Raw genomic sequence first — 6,799 nt, 5'->3', positions numbered from 1 at the left:
CAGTCAGCCTTCAGCTGAAGATGCCGTGAGCCTGTAAACCATGATGCTGCTGTTGATCTCTAAAAGTGCGACAGTCAGCCTTCAGCTGAAGATGTTGTGACGTTGTGAGCGTTCAACCCATGATGATGTTGTTGATCCAACTCGAGAAGAAGGACAGTTTAGTGGACACCGTCGGCATTGTAATGGGACAGTGCATTGTGGCCCATGACAGGACTCCAACAACCACGAATTTGTCGTCAAGGCGACACGCAAGACTTCCGCCACTGTCTCCCTGAAACAACAGAGTGAGTGAGTGAATTACCTCTGGTTACTGTGATGTATAGGAGAGTGAGACGTCGTGAATCACATCACCTGAGATCACTACACTACAGTGAATCACATCACCTGAGATCACTACACTACAGTGAATCACATCACCTGAGATCACTACACTACAGTGAATCACATCACCTGAGATCACTACACTACAGTGAATCACATCACCTGAGACCACTACACTACAGTGAATCACATCACCTGAGATCACTACACTACAGTGAATCACATCACCTGAGATCACTACACTACAGTGAATCACATCACCTGAGATCACTACACTACAGTGAATCACATCACCTGAGATCACTACACCACAGTGAATCACATCACCTGATGTCACTACACCACAGTGAATCACATCACCTGACACCACTACACTACAGTGAATCACATCACCTGAGATCACTACACTACAGTGAATCACATCACCTGAGATCACTACACTACAGTGAATCACATCACCTGAGACCACTACACTACAGTGAATCACATCACCTGAGACCACTACACTACAGTGAATCACATCACCTGAGACCACTACACTACAGTGAATCACATCACCTGAGATCACTACACTACAGTGAATCACATCACCTGAGACCACTACACTACAGTGAATCACATCACCTGAGACCACTACACTACAGTGAATCACATCACCTGAGATCACTACACCACAGTGAATCACATCACCTGAGACCACTACACTACAGTGAATCACATCACCTGAGACCACTACACTACAGTGAATCACATCACCTGAGATCACTACACTACAGTGAATCACATCACCTGAGATCACTACACCACAGTGAATCACATCACCTGAGACCACTACACTACAGTGAATCACATCACCTGAGACCACTACACTACAGTGAATCACATCACCTGAGATCACTACACACCACAGTGAATCACATCACCTGAGATCACTACACTACAGTGAATCACATCACCTGAGATCACTACACTACAGTGAATCACATCACCTGAGATCACTACACCACAGTGAATCACATCACCTGATGAGATCACCTGGATACACTACACCAATGAGATCACTACACTACAGTGAATCACCTGAGATCACTACACCACAGTGAATCACATCACCTGAGACCACTACACTACAGTGAATCACATCACCTGAGACCACTACACTACAGTGAATCTATCACCTGAATCACACATCACCTGAGATCACTGACACTACAGAGACCACTACACTACAGTGAATCACATCACCTGAGATCACTACACTACAGTGAATCACATCACCTGAGACCACTACACTACAGTGAATCACATCACCTGACATCACTACACTACAGTGACAGAGATCACTACACTACAGTGAATCACATCACCTGAGATCACTACACTACAGTGAATCACATCACCTGAGATCACTACACTACAGTGAATCACATCACCTGAGATCACTACACTACAGTGAATCACATCACCTGAGATCACTACACTACAGTGAATCACATCACCTGAGATCACTACACTACAGTGAATCACATCACCTGAGATCACTACACTACAGTGAATCACATCACCTGAGACCACTACACTACAGTGAATCATCATCACCTGAGATCACTACACTACAGTGAATCACATCACCTGAGATCACTACACTACAGTGAATCACATCACCTGAGATCACTACACTACAGTGAATCACATCACCTGAGATCACTACACTACAGTGAATCACATCACCTGAGATCACTACACTACAGTGAATCACATCACCTGAGATCACTACACTACAGTGAATCACATCACCTGAGATCACTACACTACAGTGAATCACATCACCTGAGACCACTACACTACAGTGAATCACATCACCTGAGACCACTACACTACAGTGAATCACATCACCTGAGATCACTACACTACAGTGAATCACATCACCTGAGATCACTACACTACAGTGAATCACATCACCTGAGATCACTACACTACAGTGAATCACATCACCTGAGACCACTACACTACAGTGAATCACATCACCTGAGACCACTACACCACCTGTGAATCACATGAACCTGATCACCTGAGACCACTACACCACAGTGAATCACATCACCTGAGATCACTACACTACAGTGAATCACATCACCTGAGATCACTACACCACAGTGAATCACATCACCTGAGACCACTACACCACAGTGAATCACATCACCTGAGACCACTACACCACAGTGAATCACATCACCTGAGACCACTACACCACAGTGAATCACATCACCTGAGACCACTACACTACAGTGAATCACATCACCTGAGATCACTACACTACAGTGAATCACATCACCTGAGATCACTACACTACAGTGAATCACATCACCTGAGACCACTACACCACAGTGAATCACATCACCTGAGACCACTACACCACAGTGAATCACATCACCTGAGACCACTACACCACAGTGAATCACATCACCTGAGACCACTACACCACAGTGAATCACATCACCTGAGACCACTACACCACAGTGAATCCATCATCACCTGAGACCACTACACCACAGTGAATCACCTGACATCACCTGAATCACACCTGGACACTCACACCTGAGACCACTACACTACAGTGAATCACATCACCTGAGACCACTACACCACAGTGAATCACATCACCTGAGACCACTACACCACAGTGAATCACATCATACACCATGGTGAATCACATCACCTGAGACCACTACACCACAGTGAATCACATCACCTGAAACCACTACACTACAGTGAATCACATCACCTGACACCACTACACCACAGTGAATCACATCACCTGAGACCACTACACTACAGTGAATCACATCACCTGGGACCACTAAACCACTGTGAATCACATCACCTGACACCACTACACAACAGTGGATCACATCACCTGAGACTACTACACTACAGTGAATGACATCACCTGATGCCACTACACCACAGTGAATCACATCACCTGAGACCACTACACCACAGTGAATGACATCACCTGATGCCACTACACCACAGTGAATCACATCACCTGAGACCACTACACCACAGTGAATGACATCACTTGAGACCACTACACCACAGTGAATCACATCACCTGATGCCACTACACCACAGTGAATCACATCACCTGATGCTACTACACCATAGTGAATCACATCACCTGATGCCACTACACCACAGTGAATTACATCACCTGAGACCACTACACTACAGTGAATTATATCAAGTTATTCCCATGTGATAGAAGAGCCCGCGGTGATGCGAGACAGTACTCAAATTATTCCCATGTGATAGAAGAAGCTGTGATGAAGGACAGTACTCAAGTTATTCCCGTGTGATAGAAGAGCCCGCATTGATGCAGGACAGTTCTCAAGTTATTCCCGTGTGATAGAAGAACCCGCGGTGATGCAGGACAGTACTCAAGTTATTCCCATGTGATAGAAGAGCCCGCGGTGATGCAAGACAGTTCTCAAGTTATTCCCGTGTGATAGAAGAGCCCACGGTGATGCAGGACAGTACTCAAGTTATTCCCATGTGATAGAAGAGCCCGCAGTGATGCAAGACAGAACTCAAATTATTCCCATGTGATAGAAGAGCCCGTGGTGATGCGAGACAGTACTCAAGTTATTCCCATGTGATAGAAAAGCCCGCGGTGATGCAAGACAGTACTCAAATTATTCCCATGAGATAGAAGAGCCCGCAGTAATGCGAGACAATACTCAAGATATTCCCATGTGATAGAAGAGCCCGCGGTGATGCAAGACAGTACTCAAATTATCCCCGTGTGTTAGAAGAGCCCGGAGTGATGCAGGACAGTACTCAAGTTATTCCCGTGTGATAGAAGAGCCCGCAGTGATGCAGGACAGTACTCAAATTATTCCCATGTGATAGAAGAGCCCGCAGTGATGCAAGACAGTACTCAAATTATTCCCGCAGTGATGCAGGACAGTAGCTCGCAGTGATAGAAGAGCCCGCAGTGATGCAAGACAGTACTCAAATTATTCCCATGTGATAGAAGAGCCCGCAGTGATGCAGGACAGTACTCAAGTTATTCCCGTGTGATAGAAGATCCCGCTGTGATGCAAGACAGTACTCAAATTATTCCCATGTGATAGAAGAGCCCGCAGTGATGCAAGACACATCACCTGATGCCACTACACCACATTGAATCACATCACCTGATGCCACTACACCATAGTGAATCACATCACCTGATGCCACTACACCACAGTGAATCACATCACCTGAGACCACTGCACTACAGTGAATTATATCAAGTTATTCCCATGTGATAGAAGAACCCGCAGTGATGCAGGACAGTACTCAAGTTATTCCCATGTGATAGAAGAGCCCACAGTGATGCAAGACAGTATTCAAGTTATTCCCGTGTGATAGAAGAGCTCAGTGATGCAGGTCACATAGGACTTTGGCAAAACGTAAAGGGTATGATGCTGACAAATTCAGGAAGTTGCTTTATAATTAACTCTAATAGATAATTCAAGTTAAGACATACACAGATATACCCATGTCTTGCAAAATACGAAACCCGTCATTTGCGATTTTGTCCACTGGCTTTATGATGTGTTTCAACCTGTGAGCCGACAGCGTTAGTCGTTCTATGGGCCTCGCTAGTGTGTTGTCATACTTACATGATATAGGTCTGTGTACAGTGCCCATTAGACGTCACATGTAAAGATACATCAGGACATTATAAGGTAGGTTGTCATATTTGTTCATTACACTGTACTCACGTGACAGATGGTGTTTGGGTTGTCGATGTTGATGGCGCAGAGTTGTTGAGGTTGGACGCTGCTCAAGTATTTGTGGCAGGCTTCATGGGAGATAACTCTCGTTGATGCTTGCTGCAGCGTTTCAGGAACGGTCGAGTTGACATCTTGAACCATGAAACAGAGTAACAAACAAAGTTTACCAAAGTTACAGCGAAATGTCACATTCTAACACGTGCTGCTGAGTATGGCTGATTAGCTGGCACGGGTATTCTAGGTCACCATCAAACTGTTGCCTGCATAGACAGCTGTACACATTGACCGTCATTATTCTGACTGCAATGATAGTAGTCGACAGAGTGACCGTCATTATTCTGACTGCAATGGTAGTAGTCGACAGAGTGACCGTCATTATTCTGACTGCAATGGTAGTAGTCGACAGAGTAACTGTCAACATTCTGTCCACATGAAGGTAGACGACAAACTCAGGTGCTGACAGACCGATGGTCATCATGTGGACAGTGAGATATTCTATTCAACAATCAGCGGATCCAGACCGACGCCGCATATCACGAACCACGCCCCATCCTGGCATATACATGGATGTGTGTAGAGATACCGTTAGCTGCTTCACTGTGCCGCAGCAATGTGTCCATCTACCTCAGTTCAACTGCCTTCCTTTCGTACACTTGTACTTTATATAGACAATACCACCCGGGGCGGTGGGATAGCCCCGTGGCTAAAGCGTTCGAATACCCGGGTTCGATACCCCACATTTGCATAATGTATAAAGCACATTTCTGGCGTCCGTAATATTGCTGGAATGTTGCTAAAAGCAGCGTTAATCCATACTCACTCACTCAAAAAGATTCGACCTACCTGTCTCCGCTCCCCAGCCAGCCAGGTAGCAGTCATTGATATCTGGCGCAGTCGGGCTGGATTGGGAGGTATTGAACAGGGCGGGTTGTGTCCTCTCGTTAAAGGTCAGAGTTTGGTCAAAGTTCAAGAGAGCAAGGTCGTTTGGTTCACCATAGCCTCGGCGGGACCAATCAGGATGCTGTGAAGAAATGACGATGATTTGATGATGTCTCCCTTCTGGGTTGTCTGCTGGTTATGTTGAGGCAGTCGTCAAAACCAGAAACATCGGCCGCTATACTGATGATATACATGTAAGTACTAAATGACCTCATACACCCACGTAGGAAGCCTCTATTCTGATGCTGCAAGCCCTACATGAACTCATACACCCACGTAGGAAGCCTCTATACTGATGCTGCAAGTCGTACATGACCTCATACACCCACGTAGGAAGCCTCTATACTGATGCTGCAAGCCGTACATGTACATACACCCACATTAGAAGCCTCATACACACCACATAGGTAGCCTCTATACTGATGCTGCAAGTCGTACATGACCTCATACACCCACGTAGGAAGCCTCTATACTGATGCTGCAAGTCGTACATGACCTCATACACCCACGTAGGAAGCCTCTATACTGATGCTGCAAGGCGTACATGACCTCATACACCCACGTAGGAAGCCTCTATACTGATGCTGCAAGTCGTACATGACCTCATACACCCACGTAGGAAGCCTCTATACTGATGCTGCAAGTCGTACATGACCTCATACACCCACGTAGGAAGCCTCTATACTGATGCTGCAAGTCGTACATGACTCTCATACACCCACGTAGGAAGCCGCTATACTGATACATGACCTCAT

The sequence above is a fragment of the Haliotis rubra genome, unplaced genomic scaffold (assembly GCF_003918875.1).
Source record: "Haliotis rubra isolate DU_JTF1 unplaced genomic scaffold, ASM391887v1 Scf550, whole genome shotgun sequence".
Classification (NCBI taxonomy): Eukaryota; Metazoa; Mollusca; class Gastropoda; order Lepetellida; family Haliotidae; genus Haliotis; species Haliotis rubra.
Note: the sequence above shows the minus strand (reverse complement) of the source record.